This window comes from Triticum urartu, chromosome 2A, assembly GCF_056163025.1.
Source record: "Triticum urartu cultivar PI428250 chromosome 2A, HENAU_Tu73, whole genome shotgun sequence".
Classification (NCBI taxonomy): domain Eukaryota; kingdom Viridiplantae; phylum Streptophyta; class Magnoliopsida; order Poales; family Poaceae; genus Triticum; species Triticum urartu.
The window spans coordinates 536318986-536336956 of NC_141874.1; positions in this window are offsets into that span (position 1 = coordinate 536318986).

The following is a 17971-nucleotide window of genomic DNA, read 5'->3' on the forward strand; positions in this document are numbered from 1 at the left end:
ATATTCGAACATGCCGTTAACATGCTTTCCATGGGCCGGCCCGCCAGCTTTTGACCAAGTCAAACGGGCCGGCCTTTACACAGGAATGGGCCTCTGTTGGGCCGTGCCACGTGTCGACGTATCATAGGCGCCCATCTGACCAACTGACGAGCTGACACGTGTTTCGTCCGGCCAATAAGAATTTTACACATGGAAATTTCCCATTGGTCGGGGCTGTTAACGGGTTATTGGATCCAAAACTCGACCCGATAGCTTAATGGCGTTCCGTTATGGTGGATGCCACGTGTCGGTCACCCTTGACAAAAGCACTTCTGTGACGCGCGATTTATCGTCATGGAAGTGGACACTTCTGTGATGATAATTTTGGTAATGTCATGGAACACTTCTACGACAGCACAGGTATGACTATCTTGATTCTGTCATAAATTTGTCATGGATGTATATGCATGACAAAAAAAGCGACCTACTGTGACAAACACGTATCATCACGGAAGTGTATCTTTTTTGCAGTGTATACTTGAGCCACAGGCTCTTCTTATGTACATACTTATGACAATGTATATATTATATAATAAACCAGAACCTCGGCTAAAGCGGGGTCTCTGTTCTTTTTTACATCATGTGTGGTTCCATGGGGGGTTTCTACTCACAAAGCGGTGTTTTATTAACCTGGTACATAAGGCCATACAGATATAAAGGGAATCACTAGGGGCTTGGTCGTATTCGAACCATAGCTACACCTCTTGATCGGTTTAAAACCAAAAAGGGATATCACTAGGGGGCTTGGTTGTCTTCACGCCATAGCTACACCTCTTGATAGGCGTACAGCCAAAAGGAAATTATGTGGAACTCAAGAGAGTTTGTTGCATCAAGCACAACTCAAACATGGGTAACCACTCAGCATAGCTCAAATATTACATGGGGTCTCCTTGCTTCTCAAAGAACAACGAGCTTGCACCCTTGTAATAGGCTATCAAGCCAGGCTTGGAAGCCAGGTGTATTCACCTAAAACCCTAGGTTATCCTGCCTCTTTAAGTAAGCCACTCCGTCCAGGTAAACTTGGTATGACCCATCGAACGTTTGACAAGTCAATCTCATAGACCCTGAACTTGTCAAAGTTAAAACGGTGATTGGTTAAAGATCGAGGTCCATATTGAAAGGCTTTGCTAAAAGGTGTAACTCAGCGGCCTGGCAGCCCATGAAAAGCCTGGATTTAGGGCCTGGCAGCCCATGAAAAGCATTGCATATTTCTTTTTGTCTTTCTATTTTTTATAATCTTTTAAAGGGATTTACAAATATTTTCTGATAAACCGGTGTTTATTACAACCCGGCGTGACTTTCAACGCTTAGTTGTCAGTACATGATCAGTTTTAAAACGGTAGTACGTTGCTCCGGTCTGGTTTTAACTAGATGTCACCAGCATTATACGAACAAATCAGCGGCTGTTATAGCCCGGTATGGTTTTCATATGAACCGGCAAGAGGGCTAGGAGTCATCAACAGTCCGGATTGATGTTTCTCACCCTTACTATACAAGTAGTTGGTCAGTCAACGAGGTATGTCATTGGTATCATTTATTTCATATCTGATTAATACAAATCTTGGTTATCCATCCAAGTTAGGTATATATTTTTTGGGTATCATGACCCGTCCAGTGGTAAACCACTAGGACACTTTCCAGTTCTTATATACAGGAACACAAATCTTAATGGACTATGCATAAATAGATCCCAAAGGCGGAACAAGTTTTCATGTATCAAGCAAAACAAACATGCTCGATGGCATGGCAGATAAAGGTGTTCATGCTAGCCTATTACACGGCGCTTTAAATGGCCCAAATTGAATAATTGTTTTCAAAGAGTGGAAGACTGCAACTGGTAAACCGACCACCGGTTTAGGATTCTTCATCGGGACGGCTTGACGATTGAGGGTCATCTTGCGCGGTCACATTCTCTTCATCCCTCCCCAGACGCTGGAAATCAACCGTTGACCAATCGATTCCGGTTAAGGCTAGAAAAACGGCCTCTTCATGGATAAGATTGGAGGGGTCAATGTTAGGAGCGTAAGTATTCTTATGGATTGGTGGCACAAGATGTTCAACATCATGGATTGATGCGGGCTGTCTTTTTCCCTCAGCATCATAAACCGGTTGGAAATGAGATAAATTTGTGTCCTCTGCCAGTCTGCTTGCTATTAGTCGCATCTCCTTTGTCAGCCTTCGAAGATCATCGTTATTGAAGTCTGAGCCGTCTTCTTTCACACCAGGATACCCTTTGACGATATTTGCCGGTTCAAGATCCGGAATCCATGACTTGGCCCGGATTAGCGCGGTCAGCGCTCCTGATCTTGTGGCTGATCTCTTCAGTTCGTTGATCCGGGCAGGTAGCAGGGCCAGCTTTTCAATAGTTTCTTTTATCAGCGATGGCGGAGGCTTGTTATACGCTGCAGTGCAAATGGCTCACTGGGATCCAGAGAACAGCTGTTCTATCAAGGTATAGGCCGCTTTAAGCTTCATACGCATGTCAGCGCCCAGGTGAACAATGCGGGTCCCTGTCATGGTTAAACATCAGTAAACCGATCATTGATATAATAGTGTGAGTTAGACAAATTACATGTGAGTGTACTTACCAAACACAGCAGAAGTCATGGCATCAATCTTCCGCTTTAAGCCGGTCAGTTCTTCAACCACCGGCTTTAGGGCTGCCTCTGCGTCCTCGGCCTTTTTTGCCAAACCGGCCTTTTCTGTTTCCCAGTCTGCACGCTCTTTGTTGAAGGTCTCTTTCAGCCTTTCCATGGCTGCTAGGGCATTTGTTAACTCCTCCTTGGCCTTGGAAGCCTCTGTTTGCTGAGACTTGATGTTCTCCTGAAGGTACGCGGTTTGAGCATCCTTTTTACTCAGCTCAGCCTACAAAGGTGCGATATATCATCAAAACAGGTTATGAAGTACCAAGCATATAACAAGTTATGCACTTTGTACTTGGGGACTAATGCCTATTTGCTCTATCATCAACATATTTTTCACAAGTCTCAAGTACAATGCAAGCATTATCCTTAACACTTGGGGGCTAATGTATATCTGTTCAAAGTTGATGCATTGATTCAAGACCCGGTTTACCTTGGAAAGATAAACCGGCCCTTGGGCTACACCGATGAAAACTACAGGAATACAATGTTAACGTACCTGTTTGTTTCCAAAGATCATTTGACATGTGGAGGATCAGCATGCAAGGATTAAGATATTACAAAGTCCTGGTTTATGATTAACATCATAAACCAGCCCTTGCGGCTACTTGGGATGATACTTGTACTTTGGATTTAAGAAAGGAAAAGTGATAAAAATACCTCATAGCGTTCCTTCATCAGATTCACCAAACCGGCTTCATAATCACGGTTTGAGTGCAGACGGTTTAGAAAACCGGAGTGGAGTTCATGAGCGCTAAGATGGGCGTAGCTTGACATGTCGGCGCTTGATAACCCACAAGTATAGGGGATCGCAACAGTTTTCGATAAGTAAGAGTGTCGAATCCAACGAGGAGCTAAAGGCAGAACAAATATTCCCTCAAGTTCTATCGACCACCGATACAACTCTACCCACGCTTGAAGTTTGCTTTACCTAGAACAAGTATGAAACTAGAAGTACTTTGTAGGTGTTGTTGGATAGGTTTGCAAGGTAATAAAGAGCAAGTAAATAAAAGGTAGGGGCTGTTTAGATAAAGACACAACTAAGTTAGTTTTAGTAAAGAGCTTCTTGTTACAAGAAAGTTATTTGTCCCTAGGCAATCGATAACTAGACCAGTAATCATTACTGCAATTTTGTATGAGGGAGAGGCATAAGCTAACATACTTTCTCTACTTGGATCATATGCACTTCTGATTGGAACTCTAGCAAGAATCCGCAAGTACTAAAGATCATTAAGGTAAAACCCAACCATAGCATTAAAGCATCAAGTCCTCTTTATCCCATACGCAACAACCCCCTTACTCGGGTTTGTGTTTCAGTCACTCACGCAACCCAATATAAGCGAATCATAAACGTATTGCAACACCCTACAGCGTGAATCCCTCATTCTTGCGCGACACGGAGAGCATCATAGGACAGCAGTAATAATAAAACATGCAACTCAAACCAATCACGATCATCAAATAGCCCATAGGACAAAACGGATCTACTCAAACATCATAGGATAGCCATACATCATTGGGAAATAATATATAGCATTGAGCACCATGTTTAAGTAGAGATTACAACGGGTAAGAGAGAGGATACACCGCTGCATAGAGGGGGTGAGAGTTGGTGATAATGGCGGTGAAGTTGTTGGTGAAGATTGCGATGATGATGATGGCCCCGGCGGTGTTCCGGTGCCACCAGAAGAGAGGGGGAGAGGGCCCCCCTCCTTCTTCTTCTTCCTTGACCTCCTCCCTAGATGGGAGAAGGGTTTCCACTCTGGTCCTTGGCTCCCTCCGAGATTTGATCTATCTCTCTGTCTCTCTCTGTTTCTGCGTTCTCAGATTCTACCCTTTCACCGTTTCTTATATTCCCGGATATCCATAACTCCGATTGGGCTGAAATTTTAACACGATCTCTATCTAGATATTATCTTTCTTGTGGAGAAATAAGGGCATTAACCACCTTACGAGGTGTTCACGAGGGTCAGGGGCGCGCCTGCCCCCCTGGTGCGCGCCCCCCTGCCTCATGGGCCCCTCGAGCATTGTCTCGCATTGATTTCACTTCCCAAAAATCACATATATTCCAAACAATCTTTGTCCAGTTTTATCCCGTTTGGACTCCGTTTGATATGGATTTTCTGCGAAACAAAAAACATGCAACAAACAGGAACTGGCACTGGGCACTGGATCAATATGTTAGTCCCAAAAATAGTATAAAAAGTTGCCAAAAGTATATGAAAGTTGTAGAATATTGGCATGGAACAATCAAAAATCATAGATACGACGGAGACGTATCAGTGCTCCATTTTCCTTTTTCCATGGCAGCATGCTCTTCCATGTCACTATGTTTCGCCAGTATAACAGGATGGCCAGGAGAGCTGTGGCTCATACCGGTAATGATAACATCGCCTTCTTTGTCTCCAGAAGTCTTTGCTGGAGTTGATGGAGTGTCAGTAGCTCCCACCGGGCTAGAAGACTTATCATCAGCCCGGATTGGATCTGCTGGTTCATCATCAGGTACAGCAGTGTCAACTTCTGGTTGTTCATCAATATTGTGATCTTGAGGGGGTGATTCATCAAAAGTAGCTTCAGGATTGGGACCCTCCAGTTCAACCGTTTGTTCCGGTTCAAGAACCACCTGGTCTTCGGGCGGATTGTTCACCCGAGCCTTTTTGCTGGGTCTGTCTTTGGCTCTAAAACAGGAAAAGATACGAAAGTTAATCATATTATATAAAGTATGGAAACATCGAAAGAAGAGGTTGAAGTACTCACCCAGCTACAGTTTTGAGAGGAGGAAGTTGGGTCGCTGTTGACTCGCCAGAGGATGAGGGAGGTGTCACCTGATAATTCGAATCGGACGGATTAAGAGGTTGTCAGAAATAACCTGCCTTGGGATAAGAATTGTTAGAAGGAGGTGAGACCTCAGATCGGCGCTTTCGAACCGGGGTGTTAGGTAAACCGGCCGAAGTGGCCTTTAGGCCGCTGTGCGGGGTTGTGCGGCGAGCCTCGTGCTGCTGCTTCTTCAAAATAAATGTTGGATCCAAGTGAGCAAGAGGATGTTAAAAGCTTACTTTCCAGATCACTTGACGGATTTTTTGTGTTGGCAGAGAGTGTGAACCGGAGGAAAGGATAATTACCTCTACGTCGTCAGCTTGGCTACCCTCCACGCCCTCTTGATAAATATCATTGTTAATGAGATGCATGAAAAGGGAACCAAGTGAATCAAGTTCCACCTCAACTTCCGTTTCACCCGGGTCGTCATCCAGTTCCATGCTGATACGTTCAGCTGCCTTCCTCTTTGAGGTTTTCTTGATGGCTTTTGTTTTAGGACAGGAAGGTTTTGCCGCTTTTTCTTGAGGTTTCTTCTTCCAGAACGGATCATCACCCTGTTTATAAACAAACAGAAGGGTACTCACAGGTTGTACAGTATAAAAGATATCAAGTGTAAAGCGGAAGAACAGTACTTACAGTAGGATGTTTGTTTTTTGCGTAAAAGGGGTCTAAGCCGGTTTGGCGGCACACAGATTCTGATTCATTCAATATCTTCTTGACACCCTTAGTGACTTCTTCATCGGTTAGCTGAATGTTGATGTGACGTTGGGAGTCTTCTACTTCACTAGTATACTCGCACATTAAGCCGGAGCGGCGACTTAACGGTAAGATGCTCCAAGATATCCAGCAATGCACAAAGTCTACACCTGATAAACCGTTGGCCATAAAGGCTCGGAGCTTGGTGAGTTGAGGGGCATATGAGGCCTGTTCCTGGGCACTTAGACGTTGCGGCAGTGGATGAGTATTGGTGAGCCAGTGAGCACGGTAGCTCGGCAGAGGGTTCTCATCTTCAGGGGAGGTGTCTTTACAAGAGAACCAAGTTTGGTTCCATTCTTTGGGGTGACTATGCAGCTCAGTATGAGGAAATTCAACTTCTTTCCTTTTCTGAATGGAGACGCCGCCAAGTTCAGTATTGGGACCGTCTATGAATTTAGTACGCCGGTTTAGATGAAAGAAGTCTCGGAATAACTCAATCGTTGGCTCTTCTTGTAAATACACTTCACAGAAGACTTGGAAATTGCATATATTGGATACCGAGTTGGGTCCAATATCTTGAGGGTGGACCTGGAAACTGGTAAGCACATCTCGGAAAAACTTTGACCCGGGCGGTTTGAAACCACGGCCTATGTGGTTGAAAAACACCACTACCTCACCCTGCTTAGGGTTGGGAGGATTTTCCGGCCCAGGAACTCGCCATCGGATCTCATTCTTTTTTGGTAAGGTACCAATTATGACCATTCCATTAAGTTGCTCCTCGGTAACCCGGGAGGAAGCCCAGTTGCAGGAATAAAACTGTTTGGCCATTGCAAGTGAAAAGCTGAAAAGAAATACTGGTTTACAATTCATTCATGGTAGTGCATAAGGTGCAACGGGATAAGGAAATCCAAGTTTGTAAATTTCATAAAACGGAGGCTGATACAATGATGAATGCCAAAGCGATAAACGGAACAAAGGTATACGCATACTGCTAAACCGGAGTATGGCAGTGGAGATAAAGGGATTGCCGGTTTACAAGGGGACTAATGGTATGTGATAGATTGTTTTCTACAAAGGTAAACCGCCTATGTAATGAAGAAGATATAGATCTAAGGCAAGAACAACTAAGTAAGGTAAAACAGGTTTCACAAGATTACTTGGAAATTTTAGATCTACCGTAAGACAGGAAAGGAAGAAAGATTTAGACCTAAAAAGGTTGGTCCTGAAGAAGTTCACAAGGGTCTAGATCAGTTTTTATGCGTATAAGGGTTTGTTGTGACAGCAAAAGATAAGGAACGCTATAGCTACTACACGACACACATCAAGCTTGAGGGTTGATCCATGGACTAAGGAGGAACAGGGAAGAAGAGTGCCAGAGCTTCGATGAACTTCGACAAACAATGAAACCCTAGATGGATCTACAGAGGAGGAAAGGGAAAGACTGACAGCGGCTGTTGCAGCAGGGGAGGTACGCCGTGACTCTCTGGTGCAACCAGGTCGATGCAGCGGCCAACGGAGAGGCGGAGGCTAAGCTCGGCAACGGCGGTGGCGCTTGGGTGCAGAGGGGTCGCGAGGAGGAAGAAGAAGCGAAGAGACGGAGAAAAAGAAGGAAATGACCCATGGCCCTATTTATAAGGTAAAGGGGGGAGGTAACAGGCGCGAGAATCGAGGGGCCGGAATATTGGATACCTAACAGGTGCGGTCGCCTCGATTGTCGGAGACTCATTAACTGAGGGTGAGATGTACCATTTTTTAATAACAAGATGATGTCATGGCGATTTAACATGATCCTGGAATATGACGTCACGGCGGTTTACAAGATCAAGGTGAAGGTGCAAGAGAAGAATTTTTCTAAGTGTTGAAGATTGACATGAACAAGTTGAAATCAATCTGGGGCCTAATTTTGGGGATATTACTATTGGACGTAAACCGGCCAGGAGTAGCCGGATTAACTCCAAGAAGATCAGAAGCCCATGAAGACCAAAGGATGGTGGCGCTTTACGAAGGCCCAAGGCCCAAAGGTGAATTAAGGAATGTAGATGTAAACCGACTCTTACATGTAACTTGTATTGTAAGTTAGAAGGAATAGAGACCGAGCCGGACACGCTTATGATCTAGCCTCGGGACTCTGTAAACCGGCGGGCGTCAACCTATGTATATAAAGGGACGACCTGGCAGCAGTTTAGGGGCAATAGACAACAACTCGAGAACCAGGCAAAGCGGATTTACTCCATGGTCATCGAAACCCTAGTAATACCAACACAACTAGACGTAGGCTTTTACCTTCATCGAAGGGTTGAACTAGTATAAATACCCCTCGTGTCCCTTGTCCGGTTTAACCCCTTTAAGCTAACCCGTAGCAATGGCTCCACGACTAAGTCCTTTCACAAGGACATCTGCCGTGACAAACCCACGACAGGACCAACACTTAGAGAAGCACTGGCCCGGGGGGGTTAAAATAAAGTTGACCCTTGGGTTGGACGACCCGAAGGAAGGGTAGGTGGTGGTGAGGCAAATGGTGAAACCAAGGTTGGGCCTTGCTGGAGGATTTTTATTCAAAGCGAACTGTCAAGGGGTTCCCATAACACCCAACCGTGTAAGGAACGCAAAATCAAGGAACATAACACCGGTATGACGGAAACTAGGGCGGCAAGAGTGGAACAAAACACCAGGCATAAGGACGAGCCTTCCACGCTTTACCAAGTATATAGATGCATTAAATTAAATAAGAGATGTTGTGATATCCCAACATATCCATGTTCCAACATGGAACAAGCTTCAGCTTCACCTGCAACTAACAACGCTATAAGAGGGGCTGAGCAAAAGCGGTAACATAGCCAAACAACGGTTTGCTAGGAAGGTGGGTTAGAGGCTTGACATGGCAATATGGGAGGCATGATATAACAAGTGGTAGGTAGCGCGACATAGCAATAGAGCGAGCAACTAGCAAGCAAAGATAGAAGTGATTTCGAGGGTATGGTCATCTTGCCTGAGATCCCGCAAGGAAGAAGAACGAGTCCATGAAGAAGACAAACAGACGTAGTCGAACGAACCTCACAACTCCGGAGCGGAACCGGAGCTAGCAAGAAAAGAAACCCGGAAAGAAGCAAACAACATAGTAAACAACTACCACATAAACATGGCATGATGCACAACCAAGTATGATGCATGTCCGGTTTAATGAGACATGGCATGGCAAAGTGCACAAACAATACTACAAAATAAGTGGAGCTCAATATGCAACGAGTTGCCTATTGACGAAACACCACAACAATTATTTAGTTCTCTCCCATTTAAGTACTCAACAACATTAAATGTTTGTTAGCATGGCAAGGGGTGAAGCATAAGTAAACTACACATCTAGGCAAGTTTAAATGACGCCCGAACAACAAGCAACAAGTCCGGAAAAACCTCATGTGCATATATTAGGTTTTGTACTGTTCTGCTCTAAACCATATTTTAGAGTTGCTAAACATGCAAAGTAATGCCACCATGTTAAACTAGGCATTTTTCTACCCCATTTACATATAAAGTTTATTAAAATCGGAGCTATGGTTATTAAGTTATGAATTAAAGCATTTTAACATGGCAATTAAGAAAATTAATGCAAGCAGCAATTTAAACATTCTAAACATGGTTGAAAGTTGGATATTATGAAACTAGACACAATTCTAAGCATTTTTCATATATAAATCATTTTAAATCGATGCACGGTTATTAAGTTATTAAATGCATGAAAATATGAGGGGTTTTCTACAAAACTGTGTTCTCTGGAATAAAAACTAATACACAGAACTGAAAAAAAACATTACGGGCTGAAACTGAGCAAACGGGCCAGCAGGGTAATAGGCGCAACATGGCTATCACACGCCCATGGCGCTAAATATCGAAGATTGTGGGGAGCTCACCCATGGGCTTGGCCCGTCCTATGGTGTGGTTTGGATCTAGCGGCGGCTGGGCTAGGCCTCGGCTCACACGGCCCACGATGGCGCTGGAGGCGGGCCTTGCTGTCGATGCGTTGGAGGCGGTCAACGCTCGGGACGAGCGAGCTGCAGCAGTTGCCTCGTCTCTACTTGCATGAAGCAGAGGTGCGGCGAGACGGGAGTTGAGCGGCTGGAGGCCGGAAACAGCAGCACTGCGGCGGGATCCGGTGGCTCTACTCGCCGGCGATGGGAGAAGGTGGAGGCGCGACTGCAGCGAAGATGGAGGACGATGAGGTCCGAGGAGGAGGGCAGAGGAGGCTCGGTTGCCTGGTAGCGGCTCCGGTGAGGAACAACGACTCGCGAAATGGCAAAGTCAACGTGGCGCGGTCACTGGAGCGGTCGAGGTCGAGGTCAGGGTGGCCTCGGTGATCGGCGGCAGTGGCTTGAGGCGGGGCATCGGCGTCCGGCGACGAGGAACTTGGTGACGCCGGGGTCGAGGAAAATGGGAGGCGCGACCATGGCTTCGGGCTCCATGTTTCCTGCAGGTCCAGAGAGAGGGGCGCAAGCTGAATCCATCTGACGGACTGACGAACTTGAGGTGCTCGGGTGCCATGGCGACGGAGTACCTAGGAGGGAGAGGGGTTAGCGAGAGGGAAAGACGAAGAAGAGGACGGGAGGAGGAGGCAGGAGGGGCAAGCCGCAGAGGCCTCGGGCGGCTACAGAGGCTCCGGCTCCTCGATCCAGATCGAGGCGGGAGGAGCTATGCTCTGGATTGGCTGGGCACAAAAGCCGAATGAAGTTTGGTGGGGTTGCGGTGCTGCAATGGGATGGATGCATCGATAGTGGAGGGGTGATCCCGAGGGGGATCTCGGTGGAGTGGCGGCGCGGAATAGGAAGGATGGGACATCTCCCTAGGATTTAGGGTTAGAGTGGACTGATTATATAGTGAGTGGGTAAGGTTAGGGGCTACCTCGTCCCTCCGATCGCAATCGGACGGTCAATAAATAAATAGTTAGGAAGTCCAATTAACAAAACGGAGATGTTTTATAGATGTTAGGGGATGATCTGAATCCAACGGTGACAACTGCCCGGGGCGGGTCCAGGACAGCTTCCGGACGCGCGCGCGAGGAGGGCCGCGGGCTGACGAGAGAGGTTAAGTTGGGCCTGACGGTGAGTGGTAGTGGGTTGAGAGAAGAGAAGAGAGAGAGACCCGACGACTATTTCCGGAGACCGAAAACGTGCGACGATAGACTTGCTATATTACCGCTATAGTTATCCGGTTGAGCTCACACGATGAAACTTGGCAGGCGGTCTACCTAGAACATAAAAAGACCAGATGCCAACTCTCATCCCATTTCGAGAACATTTCCCGGCCACTTATAAAATACTATTTTGGACGTGCCACGGGCGCGTGCAAGTGTGTCTGGGCTCAGAACGGATAACAGAGAGAACGAGGAGACCGAGACGGGTGCAAGTTTCAAAAACATGATGATGCAATGCACATGATGACATGATGAAATGCAACATGCAAGCAAAAGACAAGGCAACGCCAGTGAATAACTGGAAGACACTTGGCGCATCGGACTCGGGGTGTCACACGTTAGCTTAGCATAATGATCATTTAGTTTTTCTGCTATTGCTTTCTTCATGACTTATACATGTTCCTCAGACTATGAGATTATGCAACTCCAGAATACCGGAGGAACACCTTGTGTGCTATCAAACGTCAAAATGTAACTGGGTGATTATAAAGATGCTTTACATGTGTCTCTGATGGTGTTTGTTGAGTTGGCATAGATCGAGATTAGGATTTGTCACTCAGTGTATCGAAGAGTTATCTCTGGGCTCTCTTGGTAATGCACATCACTATGAGCCTTGCAAGCAGTGTGACTTATGAGTTAGTCATGGGATGATGCATTATGGAACGAGTAAAGAGACTTGCCGGTGACGAGATTGAACTAGGTATGATGATACCGGCGATCGAATCTCGGGCAAGTAACATACCGATGACAAAGGGAATGACGTATGTTGTTATGCTGTTTGACCGATAAAGATCTTCGTAGAATATGTAGGAGCCAATATGAGCATCCAGGTTTCGCTATTGGTTATTGACCGTACATGTGTCTCGGTCATGTCCACACAGTTCTCGAACCCGTAGGGTCCGCATGTTTAACGTTCGATGACGATTTGTATTATGAGTTATGTGATTTGATGTACCGAAGTTTGTTCGGAGTCCCGGATGAGATCACGGACATGACGAGGAGTATCGAAATGGTAGAGAGGTAAAGATTCATATATTTGAAGGTTGCATTTGGACATCGGAATGGTTTCGAATGGTCGGGCATTTTTCCGGAGTACCGGGAGGTTACCGGAACCCCCCGGGAGAAGTTATGGGCCTTATGGGCCATAAGAGGGAAGCACACAAGCCCACAAGGGGCTGGTGCGCCCCCCCCTTGGGCAGGAGGCCGATGAGGACTAGGATAAGGGGGTCGGCCCCCCCTTTCCTTCTCCTTCTCCCTTCACACTTTCCTACTCCATGTGGGAGGTGGAATCCTACTAGGACTAGGGAGTCCTAGTAAGACTCCACACCTTGGCGCGCCCCCTAGGGCCGGTTGTCTCTCCCTCTCCCTCCTTTATATATGGAGGCAGGGGCACCCCAAAGAAACACAAGTTGATCTTTAGCCGTGTGTGGTGCCCCCTCCACAGTTTTACACCTCGGTCATATTGTCGTAGTGCTTAGGCGAAGCCCTCCATCGGTAACTTCATCATCACCATCAAGACGCCATCGTGCTGACGGAACTCACCCTCGGCCTCAGCCGGATCAAGAGTACGAGGGACGTCACCGAGCTGAACGTGTGCAGATTGCGGAGGTGCCGAGCATTCGGTACTTGATCGGTTGGATCGCGAAGACGTTCGACTACATCAACCGCGTTACTAAACGCTTCCGCTTTCGGTCTACAAGGGTACATAGACACACTCTCCCCTCTCGTTGCTATGCATCTCCTAGATAAATCTTGCGTGATCGCAGGAATTTTTTTGAAATACTGCGTTCCCCAACACTTCTCTCCTCCATCGCATGAGGCCCAGCGCCCCAAGCTGGCCTCCTCTGCAGATGGGCCAAGCCCATGGTGAGCGAACACCCGAGCCCCCTATGCATTGTTTTGCTAGCCAGATCAGGCTCGTATAATGTTTTTTCCTATAGACGAATTTAATCAATTATCCACAAGAATGCTGTTTACAGAAAAGTCCCTCATGTTGATGCATATCCCAACTCCAGAACCTTGCATCATATGTAAATAATTTATATATGTAAAATTCTAAGATTTCCATCTAGTTTCATAATATGCTGCTTTAATCCATGCTTAAAATGTTTTACTTGATGTTTGCATTAATTTACATAATTTTCATTTTAAAATAATTTATTTCATAACTAATTTATCGTAGCTTTGAATTAAATAAATTATTTATGTAACTTGTCTAGAAAAATGCATAGAATAACATGCTGCACTTACTTTTGCTGTTTAACAACAATAAAATTGTGTAATAGGCAGAACAGTAGAAAATCCAAAATATGCACATGGGGATTTTCTGGATTTGTTGTTTGTTATTTCTGGCCTCATTTAAACTTGCTTAAATAGATAGTTTTATTATGCCTCGCCTCTTGCCATGTTAACCAACATTTAATATCGTTGATTACCTAAACGGGAGTGAACTAAATAATCGAATGTGGTGTTTCGTCAATATGCAACCTGTTGCATATTGAGATCCACTTAATTTATAGTATTGTTTGTTGCACTTTGCCATGCCATGCCTCATTAAACTAGACATGCACCATACTTGATTGTGCATCATGCCATGTTTATGTGATGGTTGTTTACCATGTTGTTTGCTTCTTTCCGGTTATGTTTCATTTCGATAGTCCCGGTTACGCTGTGATTGTGAGGATCCATTCGACTACGTTGGTTCGTCTACTTCATGGATTCGGTCTTCTTCCTAGTGGGATTTCAGGCAAGATGACCGTCACCTTGGATCTCACTACTATCTTTGCCATGCTAGTGTCTTGATGCTATCGCTATGTCGCGCTACCTACCACTTGTTTATCAAGCCTTCCAATATGCCATGGTAGCCTCTAACCTTTAACACCATCCTAGCAAACTATTGTTTGGCTATGTTACCGCTTTGCTCAGCCCCTCTTATAGCGTTGCTAGTTGCGGGTGCAGTTGCAGGTTGTTCCATGTTGGGACATGGACATCATGGATATAATGGGATATCACAATATCTCTTATTTAATTAATGCATCTATATACTTGGTGAAGGGTGGAAGGCTCGGCCTTTTGCCTGGTGTTTTGTTCCACTCTTGCCGCCCTAGTTTCCGTCATACTGGTGTTATGTTCCTTGATTTTGCGTCCCTAACACAGTGAGGGTTTATGGGCCCCTCTTGATAGTTTGCTTTGAATAAAACTCTTCCAGCAGGCCCAACATTGGTTTTACCATTTGCCTAATAACAACTAAAACTTGCATAGGGACTTGCCGGCCCCCGAGGTCCCTTAATCAATCCCCGGGCCAGTGCTCCACATGAGTGTTGGTCCACCTACCTAGCAGTCGGCGATGCCACCTCGGGGCAACTCGATGGTACTTTTGCTATCGTCCACTTAGCATAGACGGTGTTGTCCTAAGAACGAGATACGTGTGGCTCCTATCGGGGTATCGACGCACCGGGTGGTCTTGCTGGTTTTGTTTTACCATTGTCGAAATGTCTTGTGCACTTGGACCCCGAGTTTGATTGGATGTCCCGCAATGGAGGATTGTCTCTACGGATCATGAGCTTGTCATGGGCTAACTTGGGACACCCCTGCAGGGTTTAAACTTTCGAGAGTCGTGCCTGCGGTTATGTGGCAGATGGGAATTTGTTAATATCCGGTTGTACTGGACTTGAACTAAACTCAATTAAAATACACCAACCGTGTGCGTAACCGTGACTGTCTCTTTTCGGGTGAGTTAGAGAAGAGAACACGGTTGGGTTATGTTTGAACATAAGTTGTTCAGGATCACTTCTTGATCATTACTAGTTTGCGACCGTTGCGTAGTTTCTCATCTTATTATTGTACTCGTAAGTTAGCCACCATACAATGCTTAGTCGCTTGTTACAACCTCACCACTTATCCTTTCCATACCCATTAAGCTTTGCTAGTCTTGATACCCATGGTAATGGGATTGCCGAGTCCTCGTGGCTCACAGATTACTGCAACAACAGTTGCAGGTATAGGAAATGCGAAGCTTTGACGTGAGAGTGATGCTTGTTTGCTTTTGGAGTTCTTCTTCTTCAATCAAGGGATAGGTTCCGGGTCGGGGAACCTAAGATTAGCAGGGTGGATGTCATTCTTCTTTTTCGTTTCTTTTCATCCGTAGTCGGATCTTGCTCTTCTGTATGATGATTGCTATGTATTGATGAACTTTTGTATGAATGTTGTAGCTTGTGACGAGTGTAAGCCTTTACCTTGTATTCTCATCTATTCAGTACATGGTATGTTGTAATGATATCCACCTTGCTATGCGCTCAAAATGCGATTGTGCCCCAATCTTGAATTCATCACGCGATTGGGATAGAATCACATCTTGGGTGCAACAACTAGCATGATGCCCGTGCGTTCCACAGAACATCAAGATGATCGAGGGGAGGCCTTATTTGCAAATATGGAGAGGGGTGTGGGTATCTTTTTAAAAAAAATTGCCATAATTTCCTTCCGATCCATCATATATAAACCAGACAGCCTATATTGCAGGATGGCAGACACACCATTATCAACAACTCCATTTTTATAAGAGTAGAGATAAAATATATTATATATAGTATAACATGTTCATAACAACACCATGTGTATCACCGTTATATATATTCACGCATGCGTCGGTTTAAAACACTATGATAAATTCTTCAAATATCTGAATTCACTTTTTATAATGAATTATGATCTCTATTCATCTTCTACACCCACACAATCCTCTTATCTTTGTAGCTAGGGCTAACTTTCTCTCGTGCATGCACACGCCCAAATCCCTCTCACCCTCCCTCGGCATTCTCTAGCTCCATCACGCAAATTCATCTTTTCACTTTAGGTCGTTCACCCATGGTGTGTGGAGGCCCCCCAGCTCCTTCTTTACGGCACACATCGATCGATATGCCTCTCTAGCCAGGTGTGCCTACCAAAAACACAAGCTTTCCTTCTTCTCTTCTCACTGTCCATGCCTCACTCCCACCCCTCTTTTCATCGATCTTGTACTCGCACACTCCTTCCCCCTCAGTATAGTATGCCTCTCGCACCACCTCCTAGATGCATCCCTCTCTCCCCATCCTTCACATACATGCATGTATACCAATCGATCTCCCTACATATACCTAGGTCGACTTTAACTATTTCCCCCCACCCATCGATCGACGTACCTCACAAGTTATGTCTCTCCTTTCTCTGACAAAGGATGATTGATCTTCCTATGTAGTTACGTCTGCTTACCACAGCCATATCATCCCCCCTCATCATTCGTACATGCCTCCTGACCCGTCTCTTACACACACGTGCACAGACAGGCAGCCATCCCCTCTCTTATTGATATTGCAAGTGTGCCCTCTGTTTGTCTAGCAAGCCTCTCCCACCATTTGTTAGAAGCAACTCCACCACCACCCCTCCAACACTCTAGCTCTGTCTCTCTCCCAACCTTATTCCTCTCCTACACATATGCATGGATGCCGATCGATCTCCCTCAACACATAAGGTAGGCCTCTCTCCTCCTCCACACATATACCAGCCATTGTTCCTCTATAGTTAATTAGGTCTCCCCCCACCCACCACTACACACCGATAGTCGAGCGTTGTAGGTAGGTATCCATGCCACAGAGACAAACTGCACATGTCCCCTCTCACGTTCTAGTAGGCCAACTACCCTATATCTTTGACGTGGGCACACACAAATTCGATGACACTCTTTATCAATTGCACATGCGCGCACACACACACATCATCCCTCTCTTTGATTTTATGGATACATCAAGTCGATGATACCTCCACTATCTTCTTGTGGATCGCCCCCTATATATATATATGATATATCCAGGACTCTATTTCACACACATTGCATATGTTACATTTTTTGATTGAAATATCATCCACATATATTGCTTGTCTATTTCTCAACCCCCCCCCCCCCCCCCGCCCAAAAAAACACTCACGAACCCACACACTATATCTCTCTACGTTTGTATCTCTCTCACACAACCCCACGTAGGTGGTGTATGTACATAAACAGAATAGGTGCACGTACTCACGCTTCGTGCCTAGCCACACCCGCGCGGGTACACGATGGAGCTCATTTCTATACGAAATGGCAGCCCATGTGCTAATTTGAACGCGTGTAGTAGTTGTTCGCCTACGGAGGTCGCGTACCACGCGTGCATGAAACAAAGTTCGACTTTATGCGTTGGTGCGTTATTTTTAAATAAAGTTATATCGCTCAATTCCACGTACACAGAATATAAAACGATTTTTATGGAGAAAAAGGTATCCGCTCCACTATATACAATGGAGCCTGCCTGCCTGGGTTTGTCTCTCTTCAGAGTATCTCACACAAGGCATCGGTGGCCTCTCTCTCTCTCATCGTTGGTTACTGATCTGTTCGCATCCCGTCTGCCGGCGGAAAGGGAGGATGTGCATCGTTTCTCCGTTCGATGACGCTGAGGCAGCACGTCTCGATGTGTAGTACCCGCCGTTCTCTCTGACCAAGCTCCGGTGCGGTAGGGCCTACGCCACCTGCTCGCTACTCACCTAGTTACATCCCGACAACCCCCAGGTATCCCCTCTG